Genomic DNA, 17,078 nt, shown 5'->3' with positions numbered 1-17,078 from the left:
AATTAAACATTTTATAACAATTTTAAGCACTAACCATACATTACAATCAGAATAAGATTTTTGGAATGAATCATTTATGCTATCTTAGTTGACTTAAACTTTGTCACACACTCCATCCCAGTTATTTAAAGAGGTAAGCAAAAAGTACTTGAGGCTTGTGGAGATCTTGGGCTGGATTTTCGGATTGTAGCTGTCTCTGTTTTCGCCCCGGAGGAGTGGTAATGGTGACAGAAAGCACTTCCGGGCGGGCAGCCAGTTTCTAGCATCCTGCTGGGACATTTGGTGCCGGATTTGTGGGGGCACCTGGTTGCAACACGTCTCTAAAGTTCTTTTGCGCCCGATCCGTAGCGCGCCCTAGTGGGACCACCTGGGAAAGCTGGAATTCCGAGCTGTATCGGCCGCAGTGAGGGCAGGAATGTCGACCTGAGGTAAGTGTGATTGTTTTTTACTTTTCAATTTATGTTGATGTGGCGACAGTAAGATATTGGTAATGTCTTTGGTTGGTTTTTTTCACGATTTTGTTTTTCCACCGAAGCCTCTCTTCAGGTGCTCCAATGCCAGCTGCTTAGCTCGGGATTTTCAGTTGCTCAGCTGGTCTAGCACCCTAAGAGAGGTGTGGTCCAGCTAGTGAATTTTGCGGCTGGAGACGCAAACCATTTCCCATCGCAACAGAGGCGCGACCGAATTTCCACCCTATATTTCAGCTCAGTCACAGAAGCTAATACTGGTCCCTTCTAACACAGCACGGCGATACATTTCCATAAACAACCAAATACAAAGAACCCTTGAAGTACATCTCTTACAGACCTGAATGTCAATGTCCTCTACTTGTGAAATGGCTGACTTCTAAAATCCTTGGTAATCTACAATAGCTTTATAGAGGAAGCAATATACTGGAAATCTGAAAGCAAAAACTGAAATATAAATGTTTTTTAAAAATAAATTGCAAAAAGCGAGAATAAAGCATAAAAGGCTGGACATACTCAGGAGGTTAGACAGCATCAGTGGAGAAACAAAAGTCAGTCCGTCAAAAGTTCATGTCTAAAACCCTCTGAGCCCAGAAACATCGGTCGATAGACTTCTGTTTCTCTGCAGGTGCTGCCTGACCCGCTAAGTATTTCTAGTTCCTTTTCTGTTTTTGTTTGTAGTTTTACACTGTTCTGTCAAATTTGTTTTACTTAATCCATGGGACTTGCTTCTGATAGTTGTAGAATTTATTCATTTATTAAAGAGCAAGTGAATTTATTTCAGACAATATCATGGATTGGTTGTGCACTGAGCCTTGAATGCACACTTTCCAGAAAAAAGCAAAGTTATAAGAAGTCTTTTAGTGTTGGCAGCAAAATGCTCTTTTCCCAAACAGATGGCTGTGGGTCAAACCCCAGGTTTGTCCGTCGCTCCAATTTGCCTGCTGCAGTTGGGACAAGCATTGGCAGCTGTTGGCCACACTAGCAGGTGAAGGACATACAGAGACCGACTAGTCCCACCAAAAATGTGGTTGTTGTCAAGCGGATGATAGAACAGAACTGGTAGCAGTTGCGGGGGAGGGAGGGGGGGTGTATGGGGAGTCCATTGCCAGGACAAAGCCACCTTTCTCCCGAAAAAACCTGCAAAGAGAAAGAAGCTTTGAATTCAAAAAGAGAGCAACAAAAATGTAAATTTAGGTCAGAGTTTTAATTGCAGGTTTGCTGCATTGCATCAGACATTAATAGTTTGGCCAATTCAATACTTTAGTCCAGTTTTCAAATAAGGAGTCAAGTTGACCACTTCCACCAGTAATTTTCTCATTAAAAGCAGTGCTTGAGAGGCTTCAACATCTCAAAAATAAGTCATACAAGTCTTATATGGTCTCCAAAAATTGAATATCTATATTATAAATTTATACATATAAAACAATTTGCAAACCATTGTATGTATAATATTGACTGATGTGTATCACTACATTGCAGTGCCTATACAGATAAACTGTGGCATTAAATAGGAATATGAGGGGGAGATCATCCAGCCTGAAGCTGACAAGCCAGATGGTGTCATCAAATAAGCCAAGGGTGCTCAGCATGATTCAGCAGCTTCTGGATGACCTGCTCTACACCAGGCTGGCATGATCATATAACATTCAGTTTACTGCAACAAACACAATAATGAGAATATACTCAAGCAAAAGCCAGCTTTTAAAAAAAGCATTCAACAGCACTGAATCAGGCAAAGAGCATGACAAGAATCAACCAATAATTCTCAACCGTTAAAGCAGTCAACCACACTTACAGGAGAATGTCAGTCATGTCTTACTCTGGCCATTCAAAGTAACCTAACTAGGGGGAAATTGAGCTTTATTCATTGCTTCACTCTAGTTATTGGGCTCATGTATCCACTTGGTTAATAGCTATACCAATACCTTAACAGCTGTTGAATGCAATACTGTAGCTAGCATGACAGCAGCACTTTATATGGTTCTCTGGTTATTCATCTGGTCCCTCAAGCCATTACCAGAATAAGAGGCAGGCTTCCAACAGCACTGTTACCAAACATCAGCAGCAGTTAACAGCTTGGACCAGTCTACCAGCCCTATCATTGTTGTAAATTCTCCATGTAATTCCAGTCCTGAAGGCACAAAGAACATAAGCCCTCTTGTCCCCGGCTTCAGATCACACAAACCTCTGTGATGGGAATTTACTCAAAATGGTGACATCGTGCACCTTGCACAGACTGCACCCAATCAAAGTTCATCATGATCTCATTGAAGGCAGTGAAGGGAGAGAGAGTGTGTCAATGTACTGTTGCTGAAACTGTAATAAAATACTGAATAACTTTTTATTTCTCTCTCTGGCACTAGGACAAGCATTGTAACGGATCCAGTTGATAGCCCAACACTACTCAATCAATTGAACAGGCTAACAAAACCATTTGCATTCACAGATGCTGTTGCAGAAAAGTTCTGTTAATGTTTACTGTGAGGCTACATGAAGCATGCATTGGAAGTCTTCTAAATAGCACATAAATACAGAAATAGTAAGAAATCCACAGGTTAAGAAATCCATATGGTAAACCTGGAAGAAAGAAGTACCTTCCCACATCTGGTCAGTCAAATTTCACAGAGGTTAAAAGACGGGTTTTCAAAATCCATACCGAGTATTTCGAAATCAGTTTGAGAAAAATGAACATTATTTGAATTGAACAAAGTAACAAAGTGCTTGGCAAGTTTGGGGTTTGGGGGTAACACAAAAGCCAGAACAGCCATGCGTGGGTTTTTTAAAACATAAATCATGCATTTAGACTTGAATTGCATCCCATTGTGTGTTTGTAAATAAAAATTAGATGAAGGTTTTCTGAGCAACTTTTCATGTTCCTTTAACTTGACAGCAAATGTCAGCAGGATTCGCTTGACCGTGAAGGACATCACAGCTAGACTTGACCTTATCTTCGCCAGGCATTCACTTCAGCAGGAGTCACTAACTAACAGTCAGCAGTGGGATCTTAACTGATTTTTAAGTAATTCAAAATTCAATTCTGATCTGTCAATCTTATGATCAGAGAAACAAAAAGAGAAAACAAAAACTAACACTTAATTTGGAACATTACTTTTTAATTATCAAACCGAAGCAATACCGAAGCAGAACAGTGACAAATGGAATTTAATCCAGAGAAGTGTACGGTAATACATTTGGGGAGGGCTAACAAGGAAAGGCAATACACAATAAATGATAGGGTACTGAGAAGTGCAGAGAAACAAAGGGACCTTGGAGTGCATGTCCACAGATCCCTGAAGGTAGCAGACCAGGTAGATAAGGTGGTTAAGAAGGCAAAAGGAATGCTTGCCTTTATTAGCCGAGGCATGGGATACAAGAGCTGGGGGGGGTGGGGGGTGTGGGGGTTGTGCTTGACATGTATAAAACACTGGTTAGGCCACAGCTGGAGTACTGAGTGCAGTTCTGGTCACTGCATTACAGGAAGGAAGTGATTGCCCTGGAGAGGGTACAGAGGAGATTTATGAGGATGTTGTCAGGAGTGGAGAATCTTAGCTATGAGGACAGATTGGATAGGCTGGGTTTGTTTTCCTTGGAACAGAGGAGGCTGAGGGGGGACCTCATTGAGGTGTATAAAATTATGAGGGGCCTAGATATAGTGAATAGAAAGGGCCTATTTCCTTTAACAAAGGGGGCAGCAACCAGGGGACATAAATTTAAAGTAATTGGTAGACGGTTTAAAGGGGATTTGAGGGGAAATGTCTTCACGCAGAGGATTGTGGGGGTCTGGAACTCACTGCCTGAAAGGGTAGTAGAGGCAGAAACCCTCACCACATTTAAACATTACTTGAAGTGCCATAACCTACAGGGTTACGGACCTCGAGCTGGAAAGTGGGATTAGGCTGGTTAGCCTCTTGTTGGCCCGCACGACACGATGGGCCGGAATGGCCTGCTTCCGTGCTGTAAACTTCTATGATTCTATTCATCGCCATCTAGTAACTACACTAAGTACAACGCTATAAATAAACTCAGGTAGAGCTTACACATGAATGAGTATCTCGGTCACGAATACCTAACGCTTCAGAATTGAAGTCTCCACTTTACTCAGTCGGAGGCCTCATGGGAGGGGGATGCACTTTAATATAAACTGCCAGCACGGTCGTCATTGCGGTTGGTTTATTCTTTACTGTCCTGGTCTTCCACATTACATGACCACCTTAAACTTACAAAATTCACTTAGCTGTCAGGCAGAAGTACTAATTATTAATGGTAGAGTCAAGAGGAGCCCTACAGAGACGCGTAATAAGTTACTGTGACTGACAGTGGTGCCTTTCAGGCGTTTGGTATTGTTCCTATCAAAGATCGATCGAAGCAACTGTAACTGGTTTAGTTGATCTTGCTTGTGGATCGGGGCTCCCCCCAAAATTCAAAGAACACGTTTTTAAAAGCCCGTAAAAAGTCCTTGCGCACTCTCCTTCGGGGGTCGCTTCATTTTGGTATGCATTCGCGTTACAAAAAAATTGCGCGTCCCAAACCCTTTTTCCAGATCTAGAAATCCACCATGGAACCTTGAATCTGGAGAGATGACCAGTATTGCTATAACGCAATTCAGTCTCTTACTGCATAGTGGCTTTAATGATTTAACAGGGTTCCAAATTAGTTACCTTGCGAGCAACAGCCTTTAGACGATTAGATGTTTTCGAAATATGTTGCATTAATTGAAACCATATAAACCTCTAAACAAGCAACTCAAACTTGTTTACATGCCTTAACCGATATTAAATGTCGTATTAACAGCAAATTTAAGAAGTCAATCTAGCTTGATACAGAAGGGTAGAGTCCTGTGAGAGGCTCTATTTCCCGAACAGCACGTGCAATTGGTCTATGTTTAATGTTTACATTTGTCTTTTCCCTATTCAATTTGTGTGGTACACAGCACAGTATTCAACAAACTGTCGGATGCAAAGAACCGGCAGAATATTTGGCTATTACTTCTACCGGATTGAGTAGTCTGTTGAAACTCATTGGTACAAGTTTATGTTAATCCACAGTAAGACCAGAATAATTCGTTGCACCATTTAGCTACACAAAATTACTGCAACCCTGTTCACTTGGGATTTGCAGCATAGTGTAGATGAGACTGGTGATCGATTTATCACAGTTCTGTCCTTCTCTCCCCTCCTCCCGCGGATACGTGTCAATTTCACATCAGTTTCAGAAGTTCGAATAGTGCGCCAAGGAGTTTTACAGTATTTAGAACTTGAAACTTTTTAACAATCAACTCCAAAGAGCTTGGGGGAAAAAAGGCTGACGAAATAAATCGAGAATTATCTGCAAGAAACAAGAAAGGGACAGTACAGCTGGCGATTTTTCCTTAATCTTTCTCCGCGTTGCAGTTCCACCAGATGAAGCCGATTCAAATTAATATGAATAGTATTTGGGAAAAGAGACACAGCTTAGGTCATCTAGTCAGGTTAACTGTTGACACAATCGCAGGCACTGTGATTTTTAATGAGGCAATGCTGTAAAGGATGCTTTTTGCGCACAGTGAAAGGATGGGGTCGAGCGAGCGCAGTGGAGCTGAAGCGTGCAATGAGTATCCTCCTTGTTTTACTGTTTGGACTACACTGATGAATGAAGAGTATCGAGGTTTACGAAACATCATTATTTATTTAGTTTTCTTATTGTGCAAAAACAATGTGTAAACAGGATTAAGGTGATGTACTGTCGTTCTTATTTCTGATAACAACCAGATCCTAAAACACACAGGGTTTTTTTTCTCCCCTCTTTTCTCAATAATTAATGAGTGAACCAGTCACAGCGGCTTTTTTGTGTCTACCTGCGACCTCCCACCGCTGCTTTCAGCCTTGGGAGGTTTGGGACTTTCGTGCAATTCACGTTCAGAAAAAGCCTCCCAGCAAAGCAGTAGACAAAGGAAGCGGCAGCGCCCAGTGTTACAAACCACGCAGTTTTACCGCCTCGAACCAGTGCTGTCTCTCTTCCCAGCGAGGCCCTCCCATTGCAAGTGTTGTCACATTTCACCCAGCACTGCGCCCACAGTGACAACTTGGATCAGATGAAACATATTGAAAGATGGTGTTGGTTTGGAAACAATCGAAAATTAACATATGAAAAGGGCCTTCAGAAACCTTTCCTACTCAAATAAATTCTGCTCAGCACACAGGCGACTTGAAAAAACAATGACTGGCTTCCAGCGATGCGGCAGGAGCTCGTGGTGCAAAGCGGAATAAGACTTATTATTATAAGTGAAACACTTATCTGTTATGATTTGCGACCGCACCCCACGCCTATGGATCGCACATCCAGGGTATGGCAGCTCAGAAATACCCCAACCCCCAGGAACAGTTCACACAACTGGGTGTAGATAGTGTGAGGGGGTAAATAGTCCAAAAAGGACATGGCACTGGTGGCGGGATGTTACCACCGCACTTTTTTCAGAAGACTGGAAGACCAGAATCCCCAAACCTTACAACACGAGGTGAGTTCTGCAAGCCCTTGGGAGACTGGGTTTGGGTTCCGTTTTAGATGGGTAGTACTTTATCTTTCCTGCTCAACGCATTATTCAAGAAGCACCATCCCTATTGTACTACAGAATTGCTTCCAATTGTGCGAACGGATGGGGTGGGGTGGGTGCTGCTCAGAGTGTGGTACAATTTGTCCACAGTGGCTCAGTGGGTAGCACCCTCGCTTCTGAGTCAGAAGGCTGTGGGTTCAAGTCTCACTCCATAGACCTGAGCACAGAAATCTAGGTCGACACTCTAGTGCAATACTGAGGGAGTGCTGCATTGTTGGAGGTGCTGTCTTTCAGATGAAACGTTAAACTGAAACCCCGTCTACTCTCGGGTGGCCGTAAAAGATTCCATGGCACTATTTTGAAGAAGAGCAGGGGAGTTATCCCCGGTGTTCTGGGCAATAGTTATCCCTCAATCAACCTCACTAAAACAGTTTATCTGGTCATTATCACATTGCTGTTTGTGGGACTTTGCTGCATGCAAATTGGCTGTCGCATTTCTCACATTACTACAGTGACTACACGACAAAAGTACTTCATTGGCAGTAAGGTGCTTTGGGATGTCAGGTGGTTGTTAAAGGCACTATATAAATGCAAGTCTTTTTCTATTTAATTTGCCCATTTATACTGGTGGTAACTGAAACTATGTGTGTGTAGTTTGGTCTGGCACCACCTCGATTTTTTAATTTTCATTCTAGTTTTCAATTCCCTCCATGGCCTCCTCCAGCCTCTTTGACCAAGCTTTTGGACACCTGTCCTAATATCTCCTTAAGTGTCAAATTTTGTTTGATAACACTCCTGTGATGTGCCTTGGGATGTTTTACCATGTGAAAGCTGCTATATAAATGCAAGTTGTTGTTGATAAGTTTGTTGTTGATAAGTCGTGAGCAAGAATTTCACATTCTGGTCTTACTGCCTTACCAGCATTATGGAAGCTGTATTGTTGGCCTGTATATGTAAGTGGAACACTCTGCCATTGGCTGTAAATGCCCTCTTCTACCCGGCTATAGACTAGCAATGTGAATCCGGCGCTGCATCGAACAAACAACCCTTGAAGTGGTGTACTGGAGGCACCTCATTGACATTACAGAATTGCTGCTGGCGAGGCATCCTAGCAAATGATTTTTATTTTTTACCAGTGTGATGTGATTTCCTTCAGGCATTGAAAATACTAATAGCATGCCAAGTAAAGCTGCTTTGATGTTGGCCTTGTTTTTAAGTTAAATCCTGAGAGATTGGCACTTGGTGAGCCTGCTCCTATTTTTACATTGACAAATCTGAACTTGCTGTTTGGACCTGGCTTAGTCGTGTCAACTGCTAGTAGTCAGAGTTGGTGGCTACCTGACTGACTCCTAGAACTTAATTCAAACAAGGCAGGTATAAAAGCTTAAATCCTTCATAAAAAGAAACAACACTAAGGCAAACAATTTATTAACCTGCAGTTACTTCCTGTCCTGTGCACATGTGGCTCCCTGAACACATAATTTTGCTTATCCTCAAACATATTTACATGATAACCATGCTTTTATGCAAAGCGCACTGATAAATAATTGATTAAGCAATGAAAATCCCAGATTATACTTTGCTCGATATCTGTTTACATAACTGTAATACCCAATTAGCGTGCCAAAAGGCACTTTAGAATGGAAGCACAAGGAGGATCTATGTGGCCAGAAGACATAAGACCAAAAAGGTCTCATATTACATTGGTCACTGTAAATGTGGACACTTGAACCCACAGTAACTAATTTATCCAGCGAGTAACTAAGCTGTATAAGATCATGTAGGCCCCAGGTTCAATGTCTGCTTTAAGTGATTCAGCTGAACTCAGCCAGTGAGGTCATCAGGATGCAATAGTTGGCCTCTGCCTGTCCCTAGATAACCACCCACTGAAAGTGCACCTGGACATCAAGTGGACAGGGTCAGGCTTGGCTGCGCTGCCACTGTAGTCAAATACCTTGCTGACACTCAACATTAAAGCTCACACACAAGTAATGGACACTTGAGCAAGGTATCAGAGTGCCTCTGGTACAATATTCCAGCAAAGAGTTAACGCCTTCATTAGAGGAAGCAAACAATTAAAAAAAAATACTGCAGCAACTCTTTGTGCAGAGCTATATTGCTTCTAGTACATGAACATGAAGCAAGTCTACAAGTATTTCTCTAGTTACAGCAGGAGTTTTCTTCTGTGCATCAATTGTAGCAAAATAAGAAGCACTTACAAAAAACATTTTATAATTTTGCTGCAGCCAAGGAAATCTTCTCCCAGTATCCACATTCAGACAGCTGCATCAACAGAAAGTGGAATTTTGCACAAAACATAAATACAACTTTGACAACCAATACAGACCTTATCAAGTTGAGTATAAGATAAAGCAGACTTCAAGCAGCCACTTCATGTTCCATACTTCCTTACACTACTGACATTTAGATTGTCTCTACACTTTTCCAGCTCAGAAAAAACTGTTTTTTGCTAGAGCAATTAGAATGATTTTTTGAGCTGGCTCTCAGGATGCCTTTAGATCCCAAGTAATGACTCGGAATGAAGGTTAAAAGTGTTGATGCATTTAAAATTAAAGTCATACTCAGCCTCGCTCCTCAGAAATTCAGATTACCTGATGTTCAAATCCTGCCACCCCACCCAACAAAAACAGCCAGTGCACAAAGGGTTAGTTAGGGTTTCTAGAGAAAATTATCGCAAAGCACCAGCTTCTATGTTTCAAGTCTACAAAGGATGAAGTCGTTGATTGATTTCACCTACTCCCAGACACTACACAACCACTGAAATTAGATAACCATCTGCAAGACAAATTTGCCTTGACAAACAAGAGACTTGCCAGCTTCCAGGTACCAACATTAGGAGCCTGAGAAATATGGAAGTATACAAACAAGCATTTGGTGCTTTAGTGCCAATATGGTGGGTGTCATTTACATGAACAATAGACCAAAAATGGCTAACTGCCCCAGTGTACATGCATGAGGGGCTGCTATCAATGGATTAAGGGATACATCTATTTTAATCCTCCAATGTTTGAATTTTTCTGAGAACATCCAATTTAGATTGATTACAAATCAAAATTCAGATCAGCTCTTAAATCCAGTGTGAACGATCGCAGGGGTAAAACGTCACCTCAGAAACTGCAGATTATGTGTAGATTGAATTATTAATTGCAGGCTCTGCTCTCCTCTTCACTAACTTTTGTGTCACTCAGTAATTGATGGATTTATGGTGGAGCAGAGGTTCCAGCTCATAGCAACCATGACAATCTTTTAACTCTATAATTGCCACACTTCAGAGGCTGCACAAATTCTCTAGACGAACTTACATATATCTAGTCAGTTTGTGGATCTGACATATTCTCAGTTCAGGCAGAGAGAATTAGTGTCTTCCCAACTCGTAAACCAGAATGAATTTATTGTAAACAGGGATGCTTGTCTGTAGTATTAGATGCTGACATCTAGGACTAAATTTTCTGGTTGGTGTTAACTCATCTATTTTAAACAGGTTAGAACTGTCGCTGAAATGGCACTGATCAGAAAATCTAGGGTCCAGTGTCTGAATGAAGCAATCAAGCTGCTTATCATAGCATGTGGGTGTTGCAAATTGGAAGTGAGCTGAAGCCTAGCTGAGTCAGATGGACTAAATCTTAACATTAAAAAAATGTAAACCAAAAGTCAGGACCACTTGCATGTACAAACATAAACATATCCTGAAAGAACCACAACAAATCCTGTATGATTTCATTACTGGACATTTTCAAATTGTCAAAAGGTAATTGTTTTATTTTTCAGTTCCCTGCTCTTTCCTTCCTTAAAACTCAATGGGGTAAATTTAAATTTGTTTTGCCTGGTGTTAAAGTGACTGAGTGGCAAATGCAGTGGCTTGTTTCCGATGACGGGCCCCTTTTTAATATGCAATGTTGGGTCCAAGAACCCTGAGTGCCATTTTAGATTGGACATGGAAAATGTGCCACGCACACTTCAATCAGTTTCATGGGCAATACAGTTGAAGAGGCCCAGAAAAGGTCAACTATAAATTATTTTTGTGTGACCCGGAGCAGCAGGAGTGTTCCTCCAAGGCTCACAAAAATAACCAGTTCTGACGAAAGGTCATCGACCTGAAACGTTAACTTTGTTTCTCTCTCCACAGATGCTGCCTGACCTGCTGAGTATTTCCAGCATTTTCTGTTTATATTTCAGATTTCCAGCATTCACAGTATTTTGCTTTTGTGAATAAAAGAGGTGTTGTTTAACGTCGTCTGAAGCAGGCGTTAGGCCATTAACATATTCAAATAAGGGGCTTAATGCCTGCTTCTGCGCACTTTTGCAAATTTGGTGTATCTGAGGCAGCCAACGCCAGCGATGTTTACTCCTGGGAAAACAAATGTTAAACAGCGCCAAGTGAAAAATAGCTAAGTACTTACCATTATCATCTCTGTCCTCACTCTCAACTCTGACCCAGGCCTTCTCCGATCTCTCCTCGCTCCTGTCCCCGACCTCCAGATCCCCGTGATGCTGGCACCGAGTCCCAACCTCCCCCACAGTCCTTGCTGGGCATTCAGCGATGGCCTGAACATGACAATAATGATAATCAGCAGGCAGCACGAAAATAAAGGCACTGCCTGCAATCTTTTTACGGGTGTGAGCAAGCCTCGCCCAAGGGTGGCATTTTTCGGGCCATAACGGATTTCTAGGCCCTCATGTGTGGCCATTAGGTGAGAGTATGATTGGCCTCAGTGGTGATGGTTCCCCCACCCACAACTTTCATTTTCTGAGATCCCATATCACCAGCCCTTTGGGCAAAGTATCAGAGGTCTGGTTATGCCTGTGGAAATGTAGCCAACAAGGGTTCCATTCCCATCAAAGTGGGAAGAAAATTGGGAGATTGGGGCGAGAATGGAAATATTGAAATCAAACTGGGTTGATGTGTGCCATACCCATTTTCAGGCAACATGCATTTTGGTAAGTGCTAATATTTAAAGAAATGATAACAAATAATGTCCATGATTGGAGTCAGAGTTCATTCATGTCAGTATCAAGTTTTTTTTATTAGTTCATTAGATATGGGCGTCACTGGCAAGACCAGCATTTATTGCCCATCCCTAATTGCCCTGAGAAGGTGGTGAGCCGCCTTCTCGAACCACTGCAGTCCTTGTGGTGAAGGAATTCCCACAGTGTTAGTGAGGGAGTTCCAGGATTTTGACCCAGCGCTGATGAAGGAACGGCAATATATTTTCATCATGTCAGGATGGTGTGTAACGTGGAGGGGAGCTTGAAGCTGAAGATATTCCCATGCGCCTGCTGCCCTTGTCCTTCTAGATGGTAGAGGTCATGGGCTAGGGAGGTGGTGTCGAAGAGGCCATGACGAGTTGCAGCAGTGCATCTTGTAGATGGTACACACTGCAGCCTTGGTGTGCCGGTGGTGGAGGGAGTGAAAAGCTTACGGTGATGGATGGGGTGCTAAAAAAGCGGGCTGCTTTGTCCTTGATGGTGTCGAGCTTCTTGAGTGTTGTTGGAGCTGCACTCATCCAGGCAAGTGGAGAGCAATCCATCACACTCCTGACATGCCTTGTAGATAATGGAAAGGCTTTGGGGAGTCAGGAGGTGAGACCTCGCCACAGAATACCCAACCTCTGACCTGCTCTTGTAGCCACAATATTTATGTGGCTGGTCCAATTAGGTTTCTGGTCAATTGTACCTTCCAGGATGTTGATGATGGGGGATTCGGTGATGGTAATGCTGTTGGATGTCAAGGGGCGGTGGTTAAACTCTCACTTGTCAGAGATAGTCATTGCCTGACAATTGTGTGGCACGTATGTTACTTGCCACTTATCAGCCCAAGCCTGAATGTCATCCAGGTATTGTGGTATGTGGGCATGGACTGCTTTATTATCTGAGGAGTTGTGAATGGAACTGAACACTGCAATCATCAGTGAACATCGCCACTTCTGACTTTTTGATGGAGGGTAGGTCATTGATGAAGCAGCTGAAGATGATTGGGACCAGGACACTGTCCTGAGGAACTCCTGCAGCAATACAAGGGCTGAGATGATTGACATCCAACAACCACAGCCATTTTCCTTTGTGCTAGGCATGACTCCAGCCAGTGGAGAGTTTTTCCCCCTTAATCCCATTACTTACATTTTACTAGGGTTCCTTCATGCCACACTTGGTCAAATGCTGCCTTGATGTCAATTGGAAGTCACTCTCACCTCACCTCTGGTTTGAGGTCTGGTGCCAAGTAATCCTGGCAGAACCCAAACTGGGGATCAATGAGCAGGTTATTAGTGAGTAAGCGCCGCTTGATAGCACTGTCAACAACACCTTCCATCACTTTGCTGATGATTGAGAGTAGACTGATGGGGTGCTAATTGGCTGGATAGAATTTGTCCTACTTTTTGTGGACAGGACATACCTGGGCAATTTTCCACATTATCAGGTAGATACCAGTATTGTAGCTGTACTGGAACAGCTTGGCTAGAGGTGCAGCGAGTTTTGGAGCACATGTCTTCACCACGACAGCCAGTATTTTGTTGGTGTCCATAGCCTTTGCTTTATCCAGTGTGATCATGTGGAGTGAATAGAATTAGCTGAAGACTGGATTCTGTGATCTTGGGGACCTCAGGAGGAGGCAGAGATTGTACATCCACTCAGCACTTCTGGCTGAAGTTGGTTGCGAATGCTTCCTCCTTGTCTTTTGCACCCATGTGCTGGAATTGTTCATTCATAACACTGTAATCATCATTATATAGCACCTATCATAGTGAAACATCTCAAAGCGCACCAACAAATTACTTTTCTGAATTACAGTTATTTATGTAGGCAAAATGGCAACCATTCTGTAGCTTATGCACAACAAATCTTTCGTTATTGTTGTAAAGTAATTTTTTCGATCTAAGAGGACGTTAGGATAAAATCATCTTTAACCTTTTATAGCACTGTGCGTGCGCTTCAGTGCCAAGAGTCCCAACAAGCAGTTGCAGTACATAGGCTCAAACATTAGATGGCAGTGTGTCCGCTAGCAGAATCTAACTAAAGTATTACAAATCCCTTCCCCCTCTCTTTTCATTTACTGCTTCCAATTCTCAAGGTCTACATTTTATTAACAGCTACAAATGTAACTAACATTTGTCTGACATCTTTAATGTGAATAACACCAATTGAGAAATTTTCTTTTCCACTCGTAACCTGCAAACTATTGAAACACATCCTTGACAGGCATATTCTTTACAGCAATCTGGGGAATTGTGTTTTTGCAGTTGTCTTTACGATTAAGAGAGTCCCTTCTCCAACATTTATACTGCATAGCATTCTATAAAGTTTGCAATTTTCATCCCGAACTGTATTGGTTAGGCAGACATATCAGACAGAGCAGACTACAGAATATTCAATGCTGTGCTGCCCCAATAAATGTTCCCTTTCTCTTTTTTCCCCAATACACAAAGACATTGGATACTTGCACCAACACAGATTCACAAGTGCCAGTTGCCATGTGGCCATTAATCAAGTGTGCACCCTGACAGCATTGGCATGATATTTGAACATGAGAGGCATCACAACTGAGCCCAATCCAGTCCCACCACATGACCAAACCCCTTTCAGATTGTCCTCTTCCTAACTCAGGGCATTGAAGCCAATTGAAACACCCCTAGTACCATCATAGGTAGTCCCTCGAAATCGAGGAAGACTTGCTTCCACTCTAAATGTGAGTTCTTAGGTAACTGAACAGTCCACTACGGGAATTGCAGTCTCTGTCACAGGTGGGACAGACAGTCGTACAACCTTGTACCACCTCATCTAAGATCAGCTAACTCAGCTTCAACTGGGCAATTAGCCTTCACATCTTCAAAGAAAGTATGGCTTAATTTATAAAGGAAGCCATTTGTGCTTTGCACTGTTCAAACTAAATTAGATCTTCTGAACTACTATACCTTTTAGCTTACCATAAAATCCGAACTTTAAAAAAAAATTATACTTCTATTGTTGGATTGTTACTTGAGTATCTTCCATTTGAGTAGCCCAGGCAATGTGGACTTCACTGAGCTTAAACAAAATTTGAACAAAAACCTGTCTATGTAATGCAATTTTATTAATGGATTCACTTATTTGGCTGAATGTTTTTTTAAAAGACAACACAGAAGTAAAAATGCTGCTGATAATTGATCTTAGTGGCAAGTCATTTATCTGCTATTCTCTTGTTCGTGTTGCCGATTATCTCACTTATTTTTTTGTTAAAAGCCCACAAGGGATTTTATCATTTGTAGGAAAACTCGTGATTTTCTCTCAGTTGTACCATATTTTTGTGACCTATATTTTGCATGTACTGTGCTGGACAGGGACTGCATTAGTTACAGCATTTGCAATAACAACTCAAGTACATAGCACTTAAAAAAATGTGTTTAAAGATTTCTTGTGCTGTGACTTTGCAGCATCTCACACGCAGATGGGGTGAATTCTTTCATTTTGCCAGTGAATTGGTTCTAGTTCATTGTGTGATTAAAATTCTCATTCAGTGGGATGTTAAAATGCTTTGCTCTGCTGCTGAGGATTCTGCCTGGTGATGTTTGGTAAATCTGATTTAGCGATGCTTGCATTTGATTAAAAATGATCTGGTGCCAAAATGTAGCATTTAACAAATGAACAAAGTCACAGAGTCACAGAAGCTTTGACTAAATCTCATCCTCCTAGTGTTGCTTGAAAGAGAAGCCAAAAGTAGACTTATTTAAAGACAAGGTACATAATAAGGTAAATTAATCACACTGAAGCTTGTCAAAGAAATATAGTTCTATTAAATCATATGCTGCAATTTCATTATGAATAGTAAATGAAGCATCAAAGAAAAATACTCAACAAAACAAAACATGCTGACATTAGCCATTCATTTTCACACATACAGTCCTGTTTTCATAGTGTCATAAGACTTTCCTTCCATCTCTAGGCTGAAGAAGCAGTTTTTGCAGTCTTACTGAAATGTTTACAGATGGCACATTCCCTAATGCAATCTGTCAGAGTGCAGTACCAACACTCAGCAGTACTCTTGCAATGTTATGTAACAAGCAAAAAACTAGTAACTTTCCTATAACTAATAATTAAAAGGACATGCGTGTTCCACTTAAGATATTAATGTGGGGTAGGTGGGGGGAGGGGGGGGAGAAGAATCCAACAAGGGAGCATGAAGGAAAGCTGCTTCTCAAAACAATGTAAATATCACAGACTTCAAGTTCTTCCTCAAGAAGATTTTTAATTACCCATGGAATACATCTGAATTTTTACGCTCTTTATTGTCTGTATTTTAACAAATAATAAGGAAGTCAAAACAGTCTGAAGGTAAAGCTGACAGTTTTAGGCATCTCATTCAATGCAGCAAAATATCACTGCAAGGATCAGAACACAGAAGTGCCTTACATTCAAGTGCAGAGTAAAACAAAGGTGTATCGAGCAATCATTAATTAAGCTTAGCAAACAGCTGTAAGCTTCAAATGAAGAAAGCATTCAATGCAGCTATCAGATATACAAAAGCCCAACTTACTTTTTGATAGCAGCAATGTTTTGTCTGTCCTACTACATTCCAACACAAGCCCAAGTCCTTGTAGTGCAGCTCACGAGCATTAAACAATCAGATATGTGTAAGCAACCCCTATGAGCATGAGCAGCTTTTGATCCAGTAATGTTTCACTCATATCAGATCACAACATTACAGTTTTTCCCCAAGCAGATCACAATGAAAGGATTACAAGGACACATTTTATTGCACCACTGCAACCCAATATATCAGCACAATGCTCGGATTGGTTAACACATTTCTCGCTAAGGTAACGTGATATCTCAAGCAGCATAGTTCAACAGTCCCACTAACGGAGGGTCGCACCTTTGAATCCTTGTCTCGACTGACATTTGAACTCCGCTGGCCTTATTGGTTGCGACAATTCTTGGTCAGTCCACCAGATGGAGCACTGAACAAAAAGAGGGCAAGGGAAGGAAAACTGGAAGAACCAGCGAGCCCCACTCTCGGCAGAGCATGGGGAGGGGACTGGATGCTGACGGCAGCTCATACTGTCACTCAAGGAGAATGAGAAATCATG

The 17,078-nt window shown here is 41.9% G+C and overlaps 1 protein-coding gene across 10 annotated transcripts in view; it reads right to left on the bottom strand.

The window, feature by feature from the left end:
* Positions 1–17,078, bottom strand: part of LOC139265886 (semaphorin-6A-like) — a 174,577-nt gene that overhangs the window by 76,557 nt on the left and 80,942 nt on the right. The window contains exon 2 of one of the 10 annotated variants that reach the window (XM_070883435.1): positions 11,421–11,565. The exons of the other annotated variants lie outside the window; for them this stretch is intronic. The gene's annotated coding sequence lies outside the window, so the exon portion shown is untranslated. The remainder of the gene's footprint in view (positions 1–11,420; positions 11,566–17,078) is intronic. 10 annotated transcript variants of the gene reach the window in all.

Source organism: Pristiophorus japonicus, chromosome 1, assembly GCF_044704955.1.
Source record: "Pristiophorus japonicus isolate sPriJap1 chromosome 1, sPriJap1.hap1, whole genome shotgun sequence".
NCBI classification, from domain to species: Eukaryota; Metazoa; Chordata; class Chondrichthyes; family Pristiophoridae; genus Pristiophorus; species Pristiophorus japonicus.
The sequence above is the reverse complement of the archived record's forward strand: the minus strand, read 5'-3'. Positions and strand labels throughout refer to the sequence as shown.